This window comes from Mytilus californianus, unplaced genomic scaffold, assembly GCF_021869535.1.
Source record: "Mytilus californianus isolate M0D057914Y unplaced genomic scaffold, xbMytCali1.0.p SCAF_6, whole genome shotgun sequence".
In the NCBI taxonomy this organism is placed as follows: Eukaryota; Metazoa; Mollusca; class Bivalvia; order Mytilida; family Mytilidae; genus Mytilus; species Mytilus californianus.
In genome coordinates this window covers 59,544,929-59,567,358 of record NW_026262712.1, presented here as the reverse complement: position 1 = coordinate 59,567,358, position 22,430 = coordinate 59,544,929, and the positions used below count along the sequence as shown (strand labels likewise).

Here is a 22,430-nt window from a genome sequence, read left to right as displayed (position 1 = left end):
ATTTTAAATTGCATATTGACATATTACATAACACTTAGTAATTGTCAAAATTTATTTTGTATTCCAACAAGGATCCATAAAAGAAAACGTGCATTTTCTGATCATTAAAATTAGTTAATCATGTAACGGAACATTACCAATGAAAAGACCTTTAGCTGCAAAGCAGGATACGTCAGTTTAAATTTGTTGTCGTTTATATTTTCCTTGTGTCATAGTCGTGTATAAAAGCTGGATAATTGCTTAATATTCAAAGACTTCAGACGGAATTTCCTATGTAAGTAGATTTTGCAGTCATATGAATTGTAAAACTGAATGCAAGTTTTAAGCGATATGAAAGAATGTAATCCAGCGCATTTAAAAGTAAGAAACAATTACGCGCTTCATGCAAAATGTGGAACGACACTAACATACAAAATTTTATTTATTATAAACATGGATTAACATTCAGTTTTTTAATATGATGATAATATGTCATTTGTTTTCATTAATTTCACCTTGCATTGATTTGCTTTCAGTTGTGATGTTAGACATGTTAGAGGCACATCCGTCCTAGTAGAGATTTACAATTAGTGTATGCCTTTGACACCAGTACGATATGACAGTCTAATGCACGAAACAACGTGATACATTTTTTGCATTTAATTGTCATTTGTTTTCATTAATTTCACCTTGCATTGATATGCTTTCAGTTGTGATTTTAGAGGCACATCCGTCCTAATAGAGATTTACAATAAGTCTGACACCAGTCCGACTACGAATCATAACAAGACAAGTTATTTTTTATCATGTTTATCCTATCCTCCAAGCTTAAGACTATAAACATGATAAAACTGAGTAGATGTTGTATGATTACCAATGAGTCTATCCACCAGAGTCAAAATGAAGGGGTAGTAAGCAACTATAGGCTACCGTACGGCATTCAACATTGAAAAACCAATTACTGTATAGTCGTTTTTTAAAGGCCATCGACATGAAAAGGTGACACAGTTCACATGAGAAAACTAACGATCTAATTCATAACAAAGGAATTTACGAAAAACAATATGACAGACACGAGCCAACGACAACCACTGTACTACATGCTCTGACTTGTGACATGCACATAAAGAATGTGACAATACTATACACAGTGACAAAATAAACCCAAAACAAAAATGAAATTAAAAAAACCTGACCTATTCAAATTTTTTTCCAATCCCCTTGTCGTTGTGAAAGTATTGTTAAAATTCTGAAAATATCAATTAGCCACCGTAAACGATAAGGCTATTCTACTCTTCTGTAGAACAAAAAAAAAAAAGTAAAACCCATCAATTATTTGATAAATGTTTTTTTTCTCGATAAAAACGCAAAGATGTTGCACGGTAAAATCAATTGGCTTACACATTATTATTACATTTCCACATTGCGAGATCGCCCCTATAGCTTACCTGTATGACTTTTAGTCTTATTCCTACTCGTACTCAGAATCCGACGGTTATTGTTAATCCCTTCTAATGACATCTGTACGATATGAAAGTCTGATGCACGAAACAACGTGATACATTTTTAGCACTTGCTGTAACAGAAAGTAAATTTACATTTAGTGATGAAGCACTCATGACATGTACCTGTTTGATTATAAGGTGGTCCGCTTGCACAGGTATCGGAAAAAAGTAAAATAAAAATACCGAACCCCAAGACATTGACACTTTACAAAAGGCTAATGATAGATAAGAACATAACAAACTTTTTGAAATATCGCTAATTGGTAGTCGTCAGCCATATTTAACAACTTACCTTACTTACCTTTACCAATGTTTAATGTATCTTTCAATAGAAAACATGTAAAACCAGTCCTGACTAAAATCAGTAGAATGAATCCGACTAAAACAGTCACTTTTTTCTTTGCATTAGTATTCAAATAATCTTTTGAGGAATTTGCTCTCTTGGAATTCAGTTAATTTATAAACTCAAAATAATATGTAAACTAGATGATATGGATATTCTAAGAATAATGCAAATTGAACTTCTGATGAAAAAAAAGAGAAGAAATTAAGACAAACGGTAACCGCGGACAAAACATATATAGTCCCGACAACCTGTGTGAACCCATAGTAAAGAAGAAGGAGAATTGGATTGTACGCATACGAATGTCTTGCAATTGCTGTTTACAGTCGTCTCCCATTGTCATTTTAAAAACTTATTCCCTTCGTTTTATATAACGACATATCATGGCAAAAATATTCACAAATGTTATCATTTGTTGTAGAGAACCAAAAAGAAGAATAATGGTTTCTGTTTGTTTAGTCGTCTGTCTGTTGCTAGTGTTCGAGAGAGGTAAGCAAAAATGTGAATCTCTGTAAAATTGAACGTTTGATTGTAATTTGCCAATTTGGTTTTTTTTTCTTTTTCGTCTCGGAATGATCTTTGTGTTCAGTAACAAAAAAATGCTTGTATTTCCATTCTCAATTTTATTGCATATTCATGGCTGATGAAATTCATTTAGTATTCTACCGACAGGAATACAGTTTCTGTATTGACAAGTTTTTGCCTGTCATGGTGTCACCGTTAAACTCTTTGCCTTTTTTCTCCAAATATGTGAGTGTAAACTACTTCACAAATTTTGAGTTTTGTTAGTATCGTCAATTCAAATATAAACCATTTTTGATAAGAATAAATGCGATAATTTGTAATACATAAACGAGACAGCAATCAAACCAAACAATAAGAACGATAAACATGAAGTGTTTAATATTAGTATATATGTTAATAGCAATTATGTTAAATTTATCTCAACTTTGCAAGCAGTAGAACATTTTTAAGGAATAAAATACTTGCAACCGTACGCGTTACTAATTTAGTGGTCAGTCATCGATCTGTCAAGTTAATGTCAAGCTCACGTCACGAATCCGTCAGTCTTTTACTAATCGGACTGATCTGACGGATTGACCTTTCTGAATGACTGAATTCTTCTACGTCACATGTTGAAATTTTACGAAATTTTCGTTTCATTTACTTCAGATAACGCAACGGAAAAATACAAATCGTTAAAGTGCCGAAGTCTGACATTTCATTTTATTCATTCAGCAAAAATTCACAATTCATATTTTAACGTTTGATTGAAGAGAGGTGAATTGTGTAGATTACATCTAAATATAAACTTCTTAAAGAATTCCGATTGGCTAAATGTAAAAGCATTTAGTTTTATCAAACCCTGCGAGAGTTTGAAACGGTGTTTATCGCATTAGAAAATTCTGATAAAAAATATTCTAATATCATCTAACAATCAAATACTGCCAATTTTGACGAATAAATTCCAAAAATATAAAATATAAATTATGGACACCCTTAAAAATATTCAAACAACATATAAGATGGATTATATTCATTATATTTTATGGAGAACAACGTATCCCAACGTACAGAAATAGTTATATCCAAAGAGAGAACATACACAAACTCGTCAGGATGCATCTAAACGACTAACTGCAGTGCTTTGTTTCTATTAATTTTTTTCTCTGATTTATGTTTTATCAGGTTTTTGAAAAACACCCCATCCTGAAGTTTAAAAAGTATCCCAAAAAAACCAATGACGATAGAGGATTTTCTCTAAAACGAAGAAGTGATTAAACTCCTATTTAACACTAAGCTTAAAGTATCTTTATTTTTGTATTGTTTACATTTTACGAAAACTAACTCATCTAGTGGCATTACAATGTATAATTGTGTAAGACGGTACTGATTTCAGATGATAGCATTTTGTCGATATTGAGTGATGTAGAAACAATCTGTCATTATGCTGCAATTTTGTATCTTATTTAGTCAAAAAAGTAAAAGTACCAACAATGAAATAATTATATAATACTTTAAGAGTAATTTATATATTTGCTTTGCATTTGTCCTTGCGACTAAGTTGGATACTGATTATCGGGTAAAGGTCTGCGTTTATCATATGTAGATATTGCAGAGTTATAATTTTAATTTTATATGTATCCGTCCCATCCTTACTTACAGGTTATTGACTGATCGTAGACGGTTGTCACGGTAATAATCAAATAGAATTCGGTCTGATAAGTCAAATAACCTTCATGGTATCGATCATCTTTCATTCAAGGACCTGTCATGTTCGTGTCACCAATCATTAACCGATTACGTCAAACATTAACTACTTTAACAGTTTTTTTAAAAACTTCCTTCTGTACCCGTTGCAAGCTCATTGGTCGCAATTACAAGGAGGCGGTTCCGATATAAAAAAGATTTAACAACGCCATATTTTCGTGTGTCTGTCCATAGTCAGGAGCTTGCAGGAATTGCAGTGGTGTCATATCTAAAAAAAAATTTCTGTTATGTTCAGAATTCAGTGTTGATGGTAGGTTTGTGATTGTTTCCTCTAAATTTAAAAACAACTTTTATAAACTGTAGAAGGTTATTAGTTTCACAAATTGGGAAGACATTTGGCTATAGTTGAAGACTATGCTGAATGCTAGAGGTCATTTTTTGGAACGATGTACTATTGACAGATAACCACCATTTCCTTCTTTGCATGCTTCTTTTGTTGTAACTTGTATTTCTTTTTATGGAAAGGTAGCGTTGAAAGTTTGAAAGTTAAGGGGTATAAGAATGAGTGGAGGAATAGAATGGGGACGATTCTTAATTACCTTCCAATTAAAAGCAAAATAAGAAAAGCGCAATCAATTAAAGATTTTGATTTAAAAAATGAAGTTAGTTGGATTTTAAAAATATCAGAAACATCCTTTAGTCCGTTTAACAACAAAATTGACCTAAATTAATAAAGAAGAAAAGATACTATTCTGAAACATAATATAACACTGTATAAGTTATACTTATATTATGCTTATGTCAAAGACTAACAATAAATATGGAATAACTGAGAAGGGGGTTATGTTTGAAATTGAGAGCTGGCAAACAATTATATATAACAAACGAACACACAAGCGAAATATATTTTGTTCATTATGAATTACTGTTAAAACTGTTTAGGTGTATGTGTATGTGCGTGCATGAGTGGAGAGAATACTACTGATTTGATTTTAAATTCGGGACTCATCAAAAGTATAAAGTGCTACTTCAATTTTCTAACACTTGGTTGGTACCGCTACTGAGTATCTGCTAGTCCCCGCGGGCAGTATTAACTCAGTAATCAGTGCTTTAGTACTGACGCAATTAATGAAATATATTTCTTTACTGCCTCGTTGATAAATTTTCAAACTTTAAGAATCTAAAGTGCCAACATCGGGAGGATAGATTGACCTAATGACTATTTGGTTAGTCCTTTTAGGTCCCGTTTTTAATTACACAGATCAACACGTATTCAAGTTGATGTTTTTTTACATCATAATCTTTAATTTGGTTTCGATTTGATCATTACTTATGAAGGATAATCCAAATTGCATGACAGTGTATTTCGCAACCTTTTCTTAACGGGGAAATGCTATTAAATTTCGACATGTTCGTGGTGCATGAGAAAAATATATAACCTGGTCACGATATCTAATATAAACAGTATTTTACTTTCAGTCAACATGGCACATGCAGAAATGCTTGAAGACAAAGACCTTATTCATAAGTAAGTTGGCTCGTATAGTTTGATTATTCGACGTGTTCGAGTGAGTCGCGTTTAGGTCTGAAACAGTCTGTTAATGGACGAACTAGTCGGTTTGAATACAGCAAATTTATTACAAACTATTATATATCAAAATGATATGCACAATGGAAAAAAACCTGTACCGTTTCAATAAAAGTAACAACATATGTCATAGTCGCATTTAGTGTATTGTAGATTATAATATCTGTCATAACAATGCAAAAGTCATGACCAATCATAAATTGAAAGGTTTGTGTGTGTTTGTATCGCAAGACAATGTTGAAAATAAAAAATAAAAAGAGAAATTCATGCAGGCGCGCAACCTTGTCGAGGATTTTGAAATAACAATGTTTAAAAAAGGAGAATATTACAATATAGAAACATCAGTTAAATAATGATCGTGTCTGTAGTGACGTTTTAGATTTTAGCAAATGTTATATATGTTTTACTGATAAAATATCAAGACAATGATTAAGTTACTGAATTACCCTGAAAAAAATTCTCCAAAAATCCAAAGGTTTTGTTTATGAAGTTTTGCGACATATATCTTACACCAAATATGATGTCACGCGAAGATGCTTTTGTTTAAAGCGGTCTTAATTACATAGTTTTAGAACTAATTTAGAAAATTTTTTTTTTTATCCCATGTCAAAAGAGCTACAAATGTACACTCTTGGTTGCAGTTTCTTATTAGAATATAGATGTAATATATGCATGCTTTGTATAAATGGAAAATAATCTATTCAGCAATTTCATTAAAAACCTAAAACAATCATCAAATTTATTCATTGATACAAATATTTGGTTCAAAACTTTTGCTATAACTGCAGGTTGCTGTCTTGTAATTGACTACTCCATAGGCTTACATGCAAAACAGGTGATCTTTGAAATTTTTTAAAAATAAAATGCTACATAGAAAATTTGTTTCATGCACATATCATGTATGCTGTAATGTGAAATTGTGATGTAATGGAAAAAAAAAAGCGGGTCATGCCACGAAGAATAAAAAGTTATGAAACCCTGAAGTCAAAACTACTTTTTTTCTACTCTCTGTTTGCGGTTTTTCTAGGCCACACCACTTCGAGTAAACACGAAATCCTTCCATTTTCCTGGTTTGATATCCCCCAAAAAATGCAATATTTTTTTTTTAAATCTAAATAAATGTGTCGATTTAGCAAAAACTTTTAATCAAACAGAAAAAATTGAATTCAGAAAAAAACACATTTTGCAGATCGGACCTCGTGGACGCATACATCCGGTCACTCTTTCTTTTTGAAGTATATGGGATTCTCTTAATTTGTGTGTGTTACGTTAGACGTATACATGTGAAAGTACGAAATAAAGTATCCGAAATGTGTGCTAGTATTGCAACTTACTGATATAGACCTCCATCAGAAAAAAAAACTATTCATTTTAGACTTAGCGATCATGTTGATCTTAACATCGTCTGAAAACTCTGAACAATTAGTTGATTTTTCATTTTCAGTGTTTCAGTCAATTTTCTGACGTATTTGCTGCGTTAAATTCAGTACTTTTCAGTGAATTCGCTTTAAATCAATTCGATACAGTTCAGTATATATTCAGATAATTGGGTATGATGTTGAAGTCTACAAGTAAATTGCAACTACTGAACAGTCTGAACATAGAATAAATATGTCTTAGTTGACTGCAAGCGAATTGCCTGAACAGTATAAAAGTTACCGCAGTTGATAAGTCTTAAATTGACCAAAAGACTAAACATGACTTTACAATTAATTCTTCAGTCTTTTAAGAGCCGTTTCAGACCTATATTGGTTTACTAGTTTATATACGCGTCTGGCGTATTACATTATAATCCTGGTACCTTTGATAACTATTTACACCACTGGGTCGATGCCACTGATGGTGGACGTTTCGTCCCCGACGGTATCACCAGCCCAGGAGTCAGAGTCAGTACTTCGGTGTTAACATGAATATCAATTATATGGTCATTTTTATAAATATTCTGTTACAAAACTTTGAATTTTTCGAAAAACTAAGGATTTTCTTATCCCAGGAAAAGATGACCTTAGCCGTATTTGGCACAAGTTTTTGGAATTTTGGGTCCTCAATGCTCTTCAACTTTGTACTTGTTTGGCTTTATAACTATTTTGATATGAGCGTCACTGATGAGTCTTATGTAGACGAAACGCGCGTCTGGCGTATTAAATTATAAACCTGGTACATTTGATAACTATTTACACCACTGGGTCGATGCCACTGCTGGTGGACGTTTCGTCCTCGAGGGTATCACCAGCCTAGTAGTCAGCACTTCGATGTTGACATGAAATCAATTATATGGTCATTTTTATAAATTTCCTGTTACAAAACTTTGAATTTTTCGAAAAACTACTGATTTTCTTATCCCATGAATAGATGACCTTAGCCGTATTTGGCACAAGTTTTTGGAATTTTGGGTCCTCAATGCTCTTCAAATTTGTACTTGTTTGGCTTTATAAGTATTTTGATCTGAGCGTCACTGATGAGTCTTATGTAGACGAAACGCGCGTCTGGCGTATTAAATTATAATCCTGGTACCTTTGATAACTATTTACACTACTGGGTCGATGCCACTGCTGGTGGACGTTTCGTCCCCGAGGGTATCACCAGCCCAGTAGTCAGCACTTCGGTGTTGAAATGAATATCAATTATATGGTCATTTCTATAAATTTCCTGTTACAAAACTTTGAATTTTTCGAAAAAACTAAGGATTTTCTTATTTCAGGAATAGATGACCTTAGCCGTATTTGGCACAACTTTTTGGAATTTTGGGTCCTCAATGCTCTTCAACTGTGTACCTGTTTGGCTTTATAAGTATTTGGATCTGAGCGTCGCTGATGAGTCTTATGTAGACGAAAAGCGCGTCTGGCGTATTAAATTATAATCCTCGTACCTTTAATAACTATTAAAACGTTTACATTTGCTCGAATTGAGTCGTAAAAACGAATGGTTTCCTGCCTCAAGTAGTACATTTTGTATGCACAGATATACACATGATACACTGTTGTCTAAAACAACAAAGCATTTGAATTGATTTTTTTTATTGACTGAATTTATTCTCGTAATTGTTTGTTTTAGGCTTGTTAAAAGACATAACTGTCCTATACGATGCAATACGCACTTTGTATGCTGTCTGGATTATTACTGTTCTGACGACAAGATATGCAAGCTTTTACCGCATAGTTAGTTCGACTGCCCATTATTTACAGGTCCTTGCAATCCTGAAAAATCCATGGAAATATTATATATTTAAATATAGGACTTGTTAAAATGGAACATCACATAAACTGAAATGAAAATCTGTCATTTGTCATGTTGTTTCTGCAGTATGTTTTAAATTTCATTTACATGCAATACAATGATAATAACTTGAAGGTACCCAAATTGCACCTATTTTGACAGTTTTTTCACCTACGTTTTTTTTATGATCCAGACAATAGTTTCCATTCTGTGTTTATTTTGTAGAGGTATCTGTATTAGTTTTACTATATAGTTACACCAATTTTGAATCCAAAGTGACCCGTAGAAAAATGGGCTTGAACCGACCTCCAAACGATCAATGGTTCTGTAATGAGGAGTACCCAAATTGCATCCATGCTTAAATTCACATCCTTAAAATTCAAATAACAGATATTGTGTTTTATTTCTTCAAATATTTAGAACAGTTTCACATTAGTCCATGCTTACTATTCATTTTTAAGAAATGGATGCTTTCAACATATTTTATTTGCTAATTTTTAAAAGACAATTTTTTTCTGAACGTCGCATGGCGACATTTCCGTAGATTTTACTTTTTCCAGTGAATGCATCATTTGTTGATATATACTGTGAACGTTTTATGTTTGTCCAAATTTATTTACTTATGGTGAAAGACGTGTATAATGTAAAATCATAAAAGTTAAAAATTGTTTAGTCTCAAAGAAAACTTGTAAGATTTCCGCAGTTAATTAGGTTCAAATTGGGTACTAGGTGTAATTTGGGTACTGTGACCTTACAGTAATGGGTGAAGGTATTTTCAAGTTGAAAGTAGTTAACAGATTACCTAGGCACACAGATAATACTAAGACGATAAGACTGTTCTACTTATGCTTAAACCCCGAAGCTTAAACCCAGGTGAGTGTTTTCTTTTAATTAAAAAGAAGAAATTTCAACGTTTTATATACTGCTTTTTGATATCTATAAACTGATTTCAAGTTAAAAAGGAGGTGCTAGTAACTGTCGTTATAAGTGAAGTAGCTCCAGAAGATAGAAATTAAGATTGCACAGTAATGCTATCAGTATAAACATTGGTTCAAAGATAGTGAGACAGCAGAATAGAACAACCAAAAACAGCCATGTTTTATAACCAAATGGTCTTAAACATGAAAAAGTACCGTATAATATACTTCATGTCGTTCCGCGTCTACACATGTTGTGATACTGGATACGTCAATACCAGATTTAATTTGCATAATTATTGTCAAACCACATATGTCCACCATATGATGCAGTTCCATGTACAAGAAAATCATTTATTTTTCACCAAATTAAGTTTTTAACATTTAATGGGTCTATTAGCACTACTATTGAACTCTTATCCATGCCAGTCTTTATGTAATTGCCCTTATGTGTTCTTATGGACTTGACGTCTGTTTGAAAATCAAAATGTATAAATCATTACAAATAGTATTTGAAGGGCTACTTATCATCCAAATGAAATTATAGTTTGATGAGATTATATCTTCAAATGACAAGCTTTTATTGTTTAATCCTACGATTAACTGTAATTAGCACTTACTTTTGACATACAACATACATGCAAAGTGTTCTTGATGTTCCTCTCTATATAATAAATGGATGTTTTCCTCTCTTTTTCAGTTTTTCATTTTTCCTTCAACCAACATGCTTCATATTGAAATAGGTTTTAAGAAAGCATTTAAGATACGTGGCTTTTTACGTTAAGTTTGCGTTGCATCAGTGGTGCTTAAATTAAAACAGTATGAAGTTCAAATACTACACGAGATGTGAAATCATTGAAACCTGACATCTCTCAACAAGCTGCGCACACCTGGTTTCAGCAATTCTGTCTCAGGGAATAAAACGATTGTATACAACCGAGAATATTCTGTTAGGGTATATTCAACCAGCGATGTCAATTGAATTTCTAAAAACTGATCTGCTAAAAAATCTTAAATCAAAATCAATAATCACTTTAATTTTGCAATCATATAATTGAATTTTTCCCAACTCTTTACACTACTATTCTCCAAGTTTAATTGGAATATCAGCAACTTTTCTCATTAAACAGAATAGTAAACACTGATTTAATTAACAAATACAGCGAAAAAGATATTATCAAAATGTTGGATTTTTTATCGACAACATTGTTGTTGGGTTTGGTGAACTGATATTTCAACAAAGAGTTGGTATTTCAATGATTACTTATCGTACACCCCTACTGATTGCCTTCTTTTTTTGCGCATATGAAACATAATTCATACAAACTTAGCTAGTTTTGATTCAAATGAATTAAAGCATATACAGAAACACGCCAGCTACAGTACTGTTAGTCATTTTAACTCATTACTAACAATGATAAATTACATGACGTCATACAATAAAAACCTTGAAATCAAAGGTCATTCTGTTATCTGTACCAATTAATTTTTGATAATATGTCATTCGGACGTTTTCCTGATGTTTGTGTTGTTTCATATGCGATTATATTGTATTTATCGAAATTGTTTTATTCTAGCAATTCAATGTGACGATATGACGACTCACGACTTTGTTACCATGTGCACATGGTCAACTGATAATTTGACGGTATATTTTCGCCAATAAACAAAAATGTTACCAAAAAAAGATTTTGATATTTAAGATTCATAGACACTAGGATGTCTGTCGCAATTTGTGGATCTTTTTCTTGATATTTTCAGAGCTGGAAAACTTCATACAAGAATCTATTACAAACATGATGATCTTTTCCATTATCACCTTCACCTTTCGTAGCTGTAGCATAACCTCTTAACCTTTGAATAACGTTAAATATCTCAATAAGAACGTTACAATTGTGGATGTTAATATCATACGGACTTTCTTAACAGGGGTGATCTTCTGACGCAAAAGCGGCACGAACAGTATTATGTAGACGAACGACTAAAATCATAGCTTCAATAATATTACAGTCACCTTCGCTAATTGCTTACAGTTACGATATAACTTTTTTTCAACTCAAAAGAGTCACATTATCACAATTTAAAGTAGTAAGATTCCATAAAAGTCGTCTGATCTGAACATTTACATAGGTGTCTTATTTGCTAATTTAAAACAAGACAAAATACCAAGGAAATATTTGAAAGTCCTAGAAAAATTGTCAATATCAGGCCGTTAGTTTTCTCGTTTGAATTGTTTTACATTTGTCATTTCAGGGCTATTTAAAGCTGGCTATGCGGTATGGGTTTTGTTCATTGTTGAAGGCCGTAAGGTGTCCTATAATTGTGAATAATTGTAATTAGCACTTACTTTTGACATACAACATACATGCAAAGTGTTCTTGATGTTCCTCTCTATATAATAAATGGATGTTTTCCTCTCTTTTTCAGTTTTTCATTTTTCCTTCAACCAACATGCTTCATATTGAAATAGGTTTTAAGAAAGCATTTAAGATACGTGGCTGTTTACGTTAAGCGTTCATTGCATCAGTGGTGCTTAAATTAAAACAGTATGAAGTTCAAATACTACACGAGGTGTGAAATCATTGAAACCTGACATCTCTCAACAAGCTGCGCACACCTGGTTTCAGCAATTCTGTCTCGGGGAATAAAACGATTGTATACAACCTAGAATATTCTGTTAGGGTATATTCAACCAGAGATGTCAATTGAATTTCTAAAAACTGATCTGCTAAAAAATCTTAAATCAAAATCAATAATCACTTTAATTTTGCAATCATATAATTGAATTTTTCCCAACTCTTTACACTACTATTCTCCAAGTTTAATTGGAATATCAGCAACTTTTCTCATTAAACAGAATAGTAAACACTGATTTAATTAACAAATACAGCGAAAAAGATATTATCAAAATGTTGGATTTTTTTATCGACAACATTAATGTTGGGTTTGGTGAACTGATATTTCAACAAAGAGTTGGTATTTCAATGATTACTTATCGTACACCCCTACTGATTGCCTTCTTTTTTTGCGCATATGAAACATAATTCATACAAACTTAGCTAGTTTTGATTCAAATGAATTAAAGCATATACAGAAACACGCCAGCTACAGTACTGTTAGTCATTGTAACTCATTACTAACAGTGATATATTACATGACGTCATACAATAAAAACCTTGAAACCAAAGGTCATTCTGTTATCTGTACCAATTAATTTTTGATAATATGTCATTCGGACGGTTCCCTGAGGTTTGTGTTGTTTCATATGCGATTATATTGTATTTATCGAAATTGTTTTATTCTAGCAATTCAATGTGACGATATGACGACTCACGACTTTGTTTCCATGTGCACATGGTCAACTGATAATTTGACGGTATATTTTCGCCAATAAACAAAAATGTTACCAAAAAAAGATTTTGATATTTAAGATTCACAGACACTAGGATGTCTGTCGCAATTTTTGGATCTTTTTCTTGTTATTTTCAGAGCTGGAAAACTTCATACAAGAATCTATTACAAACATGACGATCTTTTCCATTATCACCTTCACCTTTCGTAGCTGTAGCATAACCTCTTACCCTTTGAATAACGTTAAATATCTCAATAAGAACGTTACAATTGTAGATGTTAATATCATACGGACTTTCTTAACAGGGGTGTTCACTGACGCAAAAGCGGCACAAACAGTATTATGTAGACGAACGACTAAAATCAAAGCTTCAATAATTTTACAGTGACCTTCGCTAATTGCTGACAGTTACGATATAACGTTGTTTCAACTCAAAAGAGTCACATTATCACAATCTAAAGTAGTAAGATTCCGTAAGAGTCGTCTGATCTGAATGTTTACATAGGTGTCTTATTTTCTATTGTAAAACAAGACAAAATACCAAGGAAATATTTGAAAGTCCTATAAAAATTGTCAATATCATGACCAAAATAACAAAGAGAGGACAAAGAACAATTCCCAAAATATAATAGAAAACTAAATACTGAGTAACACGAGAGCTACCAAAAACTGGAGATGAACTTAGGTCTCAGAAAGGTTAACAATTCCTGCTCAAAAAAGCTATTAAAACAGGATACTCTCATCCTGTCACCGCAGCCATTATTGCCTCATTTGTATTTTTTGTATCTTGAACTTTTATACATTTAATCCCCTAAAGGCCAGTTAAAAGCAACATTTATTGTATGATGATAAATCGAGATACTACATTCGGTAGAAATTTACAGCCTGTCTATTAGTTTCATTAATGATTCAGAAATTCGAAAATTTCTCAATTTGTGGCAGATTTTATTCTACGTTTTCTACGTAACTCATTATATATTATACATTGTACATAAATAATATCACGAAACATATGAAAGACTTTCTCGAAGTATGATACGTTTTCTGTTTGAAAATAAATCATCGTAGCATGCATAGTTAGGGGTAGGAGGAGGGTTGGCGCCTTCAAACTAGTTTAACCCCGCCACATTCTGTATGCGTCTGTCCCAAGTCAGGAGCCTGTAATTTAGTGGTTGTCGTTTGTTGCTGTGTATCATATTTGTTTTTCTTTCATTATTTTGTACATAAATTAGGCCGTTAGTTTTCTCGTTTGAATTGTTTTACATTTGTCATTTCAGGGCCTTTTATTGCTGGCTATGCGGTATGGGTTTTGCTCATTGTTGAAGGCCGTAAGGTGACCTATAATTGTTAATTTCTGTGTCATTTGGTCTCTTATTGAGAGATGTCTCATTGGCATTTATACCCATCTTCTTTTTTTTTTATATATATGCCCTCTGAATTTACAAGACATAAAACATAAAATTTACACTAGACTTTAGCAAAAACAACGAATTTTCGAGATGGCATTTTGAATTTGTTTTTGACTTATGAGTTTGAATATCCATGTGGTATCTTTCGACTCTTCTTCGGTAGACATACTCTGATGTCGAGACTTACGGAATACCATCTACATAGTTTGTACTTAACCATAAATGCAAGGAATGTGTAATGCATCTGTAATTGGAGAAGGAACATGAATCAAATTGGATTATGTCCAGTTTGCAAGAAAACTTTATTTAAATGAGAAGTTTTCAAAATTAATCATACATACACTGTGGAAACCGGAAAAGCTAGGACAGCTGCTTGATAAGTCAAACATACTGAGTTAAAGTTATATCAAAATCATAATTATATACGAGTATCACACATATTCTTTTGAAGCTTGAGCATTCAATAATATATCAGAGTAAGTCCGTTTCAATTTGCCTTGGATATTTAACTTAAATTATATAATGATTGCTGTTCATCAATCAACGTTGATGATTTTTCATACATGGTATACAAACGGGCGTAATACAGTGAGCACGCAATTGAGATCAGTACGTTAGGAATTTAATTTTCATATATTTTAACTTGTTCATGTGACATAATCATCTTGAGGGTCTTTACCTTTATTTCTCATTTTATGAAAAAAAAAAATAATTCCCAAACAGAATCTATAAACGAGTGATGAATCTAAAATGCAGGTTCCTGAGAACTGGTATTGAAATTGTTCAGTTGCCCACCTGTTGCTGCGTGACTAGAATTGTGAATTTCTTCAAATACGAAACCCTCTTCTGCCGTCGGCTCACTAATGGCAAAGTGACTTTTTTTTAGCAAGAATCTTCTTTATCCATTCATGCGTGATAAAACTTCCTTTAGCACCAATTTCTGTTTTAAGCGGTACACCCCTGATTGTTTTCAAATAGGCAAAAGGTTCCTTTTTTACTCTTCCCCAAGGATTTTCTAAAAACTTTACTGTAAACATAACAGTGTTGGGAGGTATATTCATGATGTCATCTAATCTAGTAACACAAAGTTACATTAGGGTTCTTTTTTCTAAACAGCTCTTCAAATCTATAAAAAAAATAGCAAAATAAATTTGCAAAATTTAAGAAGCCTTTTGCAGGAATTATTTTTCTTATGGGCCTGAAAAAGAAAGATGTAGTTGGAAAGTAGAAGATTTTTTAAAACATAGTATACATTAATATGAAAGATCAAATACTAGCAAGAGAAATAACAAGAAATGCAAACAAAAGAATAAAACATTTAGAATTACATGCAGAAACCTGTCTTACAACTCATCATGATGATGAATGTTGACATAAGTTGATTGATGGCTTTATTGTTGATTGCTTGAATGTTAATAGCTTGATTGTTTATAGCTTGATTGTTGATAGCTTGATGGCTAGCTTGATTGCTTATTGCTTGATTGTTGATTGCTTGTTTGTTTACAGGATAGAGTAAGGAAGAGGACAAGGCAACAATAAACACATAAGAAGATTTTGAAAAGAAGGTCGAAAGAGATAAGATAAAAAAATTATACCGTCACCGTAAAAAAAGAGGATATGTTGCAAATGCGTCCTGTAGCAAGGCACCCACGACCACTCGAAGAGTTTTTGCAATGCTTCTTTAACATGCAGAGAGTGTGACAATCCCTTTACACTAAACATAGGATTAAACGTTTTCATTCCGACCAGACATGGCTACCTTTTTTATACACCCTTAGTACCCGTAGTATATCATTTTCTCTCTTTCAGCCAGTTTGTTTGTCGAAAAAGTTAAACAGATCTCATGCCTAATTTACCCTATTTGTACATAATTCCTGGTAATTGTTATGAATTAATAAGCATATTATTTCTTTTTTACTGTCTATTTTTACAACTAGTACTACTAAAAATCGGGTATGAAGCATATATATGTTTGAATATAGTCATATATGCTGACCACAAGGTATAATATCTGTGCCAACCAAAGGAATTCGGGCCATAGTGAACAGAATATACTGCATGTCGTGTGTGGAAGTCGGCAAACCAATCATAGACATTCGATTCTTTACTCTGTGGAAGAAAACAAGTTGGCTTTCAATTGAATTTTCAAATAATCATTTTGTCATATTGCTTGCAGTGAAAAGAATATTGTAATTGTTCACGTACTACTGTAAATTCAGAAATAATTGCGTGCATTTATTATTGTGATTTCTCAAGAATGGACAAAAATGCGAAATTAAGTATTGCGTTGAAAAATTTGCATACAGCTGTATGTATCAGATATCAGAATGCGAGTAATTATTATTGCGATTCTCATCCAATCGCATTATTCGTATTAATAAAAACGTCGCAATAATTTCTGAATTTGCAGTATTCAATTTCAATATTTATTATACATCAAGAGAGAGAGGCAAAAATATACCGAAGGGGCATTCAAACTCATAAGTCGAACATAAACTGACAACGTCATGGTACAAGTAAGACAAACATCTCCGTCGGTAACGATGTCACAATTACAAAACATTCATTTATTTGTTTTTAATCATCAACTCAAAACAATGAATTCAAAACGGTCATATTATCGCAAATCAAAACTTACCGTCACGGTGTCTTTTTTAAGAGCATTAATAGCATCCCAAATCTCATTGCGTTCCATTTTTGACAACGCCCTACATTCACGGCGTACTCGTTTAAATGGATGCCAATAACAATCTTGCTGCAAAGTCAGCTTCATATCGTCTTGCTTTAAAGGCATACGGTCTGTTCTGTTATCAAACACGTCCCAAATGCATTGGTGTCTAGCCGTAGATGACTTGTTGGTACATTCAGCAAATTGAGATGGTAAATCCACTATCACAATATTCGACAAAACAAGTTCTCGAGTATTGAAAAGGAGAAGTGTAATGAGACAAAACACCCGCATTTTCTAAAATAGAAAATTATTGATAAGTTAACTCTTTTTTTACCGTTCTGAAACTGATTTTATAGTAAAGCACATATTTTGTCATGCATTAATATATAAATAACACATAGCTGAGAGGGTGATAGAGCAGTTTGCTACCCCGTGAAAACATTGTCAACTGAGGCGAAGCCAAGGTTGACAATGTCTTTTCGAGGGGTAACAATTTTAATAAATAACTAGAGGCTCCTATGTGTATTAGGCCAGATAAATAGTAAAGTTAGTCCTTATTTGTAAGGCTATTCCCGGACTTGATATTTGGAGAAAAAATACATTATTATTGTAGAAGAATCCTATACATGTTATATTCACTAATATGTGGTGCTGTTTTTTTTTTCTATCAGTAATTTTGTAAAAATCATATAAAAGAAATATTTACCTGTTGGAGACAAGCCTCTGACTATACAGATAAACAGCAGCACATATAAAGGCCATATAAAAAAAAGGTGTATATGTTTTATTCCCCCATACTTCCCCCCTTTTCAGCTTTGAAAATAGTATATCCAATAATGTTTTTGGTCATTTGTCAATAAGCATTTTTAAAGTCAAAATGTCTCTGCCAATGTAAAAAAAGAGTAAAAAAAAAAAAACTCCCCTCTTACACCAACCCTATTTCTTCCAAGGTGTAATAGGAAACACACTCATTTATTTTCTTTTGGCCTTAGTAAATCAAACAATGGGAATATTAGACTTTAGCTGATGAAATAATATTAACCTGATTAACATGAAAAACAAAACGGAAGACGCGCATGACTAAAATGAATCCGTGATATTTAGACAGTAAACTTTTGATTGATGTTGTTTATTGCCGTATCGGTGACCAAGGCCATATCACGGCAAGAAAAATATGTAAATTTTTGAATCAGTCGAAGAAGCATAATTAATCGCTAGTCAAAGGATGTCTAGTTGTAAAAAGTGTTGTAAAAGGGTAGTCTGGGGAACCTCGGTCAGAATTAATAACATTATATGGGGAAATTCTACATGGTCGATATCTGTACGATGTTATCCCTTTTGTAAGCAAAAGTATCCATACCGAAGTGCCAAAAAGAGGAGACATTCATGGAAAAAGAACAAAACCAAGAACACCAAAAAGACGGAGACAGAGACAAAAGTACACGCAAGACCGTCCGTGCGAGACTCTACGGAGTAGTCAAGGACGTTAAACACTTCCTATCATCAAGAACACGCAGAAACGAACAACAGTTAAGGATCAAGATTTATATGGGGTTTACTGAACTAGTCTATCTTTAACATTTCTTAAAACTGAACAGTTTTATATTAATTTGCGTAGTACCTGAAATCCAGAGAAAAACGTCTCGGAATCCAAGCTGGTTATGGCTCTCTGGTTATAAGTCTGAAGCGTTGTCAGAGAATAAAGCTGAATTCTACGATCTACATTAAACAAAATCCCTTCAAACTGTGCTATGGGTAATCCAGCAATGGAAAATGACCAGTTCTTAAGAAGGGAAGCAGATAAGATCTGATATCCAACATTTTCCGTTATCTTGTATCTAGTGATATACTAGCATCATCGATTGCACTGTACCAATTTCGAATGAGTGAGCACCAGTTGGCTTCTCTTACGTCACCGCTGATTTCCATGACTTTCACTAAAAGTATCTTGAACAAAAATGTTTTTTTGTCTGTACCTCAATTCTTTTGCGACTTCAATTGATAACCCTGCTTTATTTTTCACAGAGTATTCTGCAACTTTCCATCACGAACTCGGTTTAATACCCATACCGGACATTCCCTTCGAGCAACATCTACTCCGGTTATTTACAAAAATTTAATGAGGATCGATTATTGGCTGTATCCATTTTCCGAGAGCAGGTTGTGCATACCATGTTTAAGATGGCTCACCCCAATAAGGACCCCCGGTAGAATTTTTTTATTTTCACATATTTTGTAGATTTTTTTATGCTGAATCCAAAAATACAAAGAAAAAAGGGGGTCACCAGGCTCGTTTTCCCCTCACATGGAAGCGAAATGTGCGATTTTGACCCTATTTCCAAACTTTTTCATCCTTTCAACAATAACGACTACACCAAATTCAAAGACTTTTAGAACCATGTCAGTATGATTATTATGTGAAAAAACAATTAAATTTGAAATGTAAACGTTCCCCTTTGTTGTTTTAGACTTAAAAATTCTTTTATTTTCAGATTTATGTCTAAATTTGGCATTTTCTAATTTCAGTTTAAGGCTAAAAATATTGGTTAAATCGATTTTTCATAAAAATTCCCCGGTAGATTTTTTTTAAAAACGAATATGTCAAAGCTATGAACTTTTCGAGCATTTTAAGGTAAAATTAAATGGGGGTCACCAGGCTTTAAAAAAAGTTACGAGCTTTTGTTTAACCCCTCTACCCCATGAGGTCATATTTTAATGCACTCCATTAATTACTTTCTTGTGAATTTTTATTGATGTCATTTAATAAAATAATGTTTGTAATTATATCAATGGACGATAGCTGAATATAAATGTGATTAACATTTTACTGTTTGTTATAAATAAGCGAAGTTTTGATTATTTTGGTGAAATACGGTAATTTTGTCTGGCGCGAGTTGCTTCCCTCTAATTTGGCGCCATAATCGGACAACAGAAATTTCAGGGTCGCCATTGCTGAGCAGCATACTGCACTGATAAATACGACCATGTGCATGAATAACAGACATAGTGGCGAATAGACAACGATGAAGGTAGAGTTATTACATAAGAAAACATAGATTTTAATATCTTAGACAGCCAAATGTTATCAGTATCACGAAAAATACAAAGTGGGGGGTTATCTCAAAATACTCGCTACTGTAGAAAATCACAGCGGCTGAAACCTTGCATGGGCTAAATTTCTGTTCTATGTATAATCGTTATGGCTGGTATCTTATTTGTGTGTTTACTTGACCCTTAACCTGTTAACTGGCAAGTTTTGAACATGTATAGCCTGTTTTGAAAAATATTAGTGTCAAACAGTCAAAGTGGAGGGGGTGGTCATTTTCAGCATCTACGCTACCGTTAGCGTCAAATGAGTCTTGATTTTATATCGTCATTCGTAAAATCTAATTTCGTAGCCACGTTAGGGTCAGATGGAGTAAAATATTTATCGTTAACGTCTATAATGATTCCCACTCCCTATCCCCAACCTCTATTTCTCTTCCCTTTTACTCTAAAATTTTCTCCCCTAACTTCTACTTCCATCCCGCTTGCTCCCAGACAAATAAATGGCAAAATATATTTCCCAGATTATTCATCCCCCCTCTTTTCGAATTCTGGTCTTTTCACCCAAAATCATGTTTGCTCCAATTCACGTCTATCCCTTTTACATTCGCACCCCGCGTCTGTTTGTACCCTTCCTTTAATCATAATCATGCTTTTGTTTGCATAGTCCTATAACAAAATAAAATAAAGATATATTAAGTTTATTTTTATTGTTTAAAAATAAAGTTACTCACACGAGATCAAAGGGTTTTTCTATTTATAATCTTCATAAGATTTACTTCTACCAAATTAGTTACTTTTATTTTCACTTTAGACCAGGCTAACTAACAGACATGCACATGATACCCCCTTTTCTCGCTTCCTGATCCCTCATTCCCATGTTCCCTTACCACTGTCCACCCGCTCAAGGGGTTCGATTGTTTCGTTTGTTTTTTTGAGAATATGAATGGCCTTATTTGTAAACATTCTATTGATGGATTCGCCTTGATCACACTTTCTTTACAATTAAACTTAACCCCCCCCCCCCCCCCCCCTGTCTCTCTTTGGTATAAAAAATTTCTTAACATTCTTATCTTGTTTACCAAATAACACAGTACATCATGTACATTTGAGTTGAAAAGTTCATTGTTGTTTTGTGCTTAGTATTTTTAAATACAAAATTTGTGTATCCCATATTCTAAACAAGGTACAAGACACCTCAGCATAATTTGAATGGTTGACGAGGAGCACATATGTAGCTCAGCTGCATTTTTAGAATTTTTAGGCAGAGAAATAACTTTTCCCTGGCAGCGAAACAGCATGCCCCGAAAAGTCTGTATTCAACATATAAAAACAAAATCACTATTTACACTTGCTGTGCATGTAATTTATTTTGTTTGCTCGTTATTGTTGCCACAAGTTCTTCATTGTTTTACGCCGTAGTGGAGGGGGCATTTAGTTTTACCCTTGTCTGTCTGTACGTACGTCCCAAAATTGGTTTCTGTTCTCTAACTTCAGTTTGCCTCAACCAAATGATATGAAACTTATACAAAATGCTTATTACCAACAAACACAGATCAAATTTGAATTTTTTTTGGTGGTGTCACTTTTACTGTTCTAGAACTATGCCCCTTTACAAATGGAAAAATTACTGATTGTTTTGTTTCCGTTCTGTAACTTTAGTTTGCCTCATCCAAATGTTATGAAACTTATACACATTACTTATTACAACAAAACTCAGATCAAATAAAAAGTTGGGTAGTGTCACTCTTACCGTTCTTTAGTTATGTTCCTTTATAACTTTATATCCAAGTGGGGGCATCATCTGTGTCCGATGGACACATTGCCCATTTATTTAAAATATGAATTAGATTGTGCTTTTAAATGTCAATCATGGTTGATTTTCTGACAGAATTACTCTGACGTTTAATTTCAGGCTTCAAGTACATGTACAAGGAAGGAGTGATTTGTTGTGAAAGATCCTGGAATGTTCAACTTTACTTGGAAACTATTGGCAAAGTACTGAAGGAATTTACAGGAGATTAGCCAGTATCATCTTGTCTTGCAATTGGGAACTAAATGTAAAGTGCTGAAACTTAGGAACAACCAACATTAGAAGCCAAGATCAACAATACTTGGAACTACATGTATAATCAAAGTACTGTCAGAATCCATATGAGAGAACCCAAGATCATCTACACTTGGTGTCTATATG

General features: G+C 33.1%; 1 long non-coding RNA gene across 1 annotated transcript; it reads left to right on the top strand.

Annotated features, from left to right (window-relative positions):
• The first annotated feature begins 209 nt into the window (after positions 1 to 209).
• Positions 210 to 8,785, top strand: LOC127706166 (uncharacterized). The gene is made up of 4 exons (XR_007984274.1): positions 210 to 274; positions 2,249 to 2,316; positions 5,518 to 5,566; positions 8,681 to 8,785. It is a non-coding gene; the product is annotated as an uncharacterized LOC127706166 (long non-coding RNA).
• The last annotated feature ends 13,645 nt before the right edge of the window (positions 8,786 to 22,430 follow it).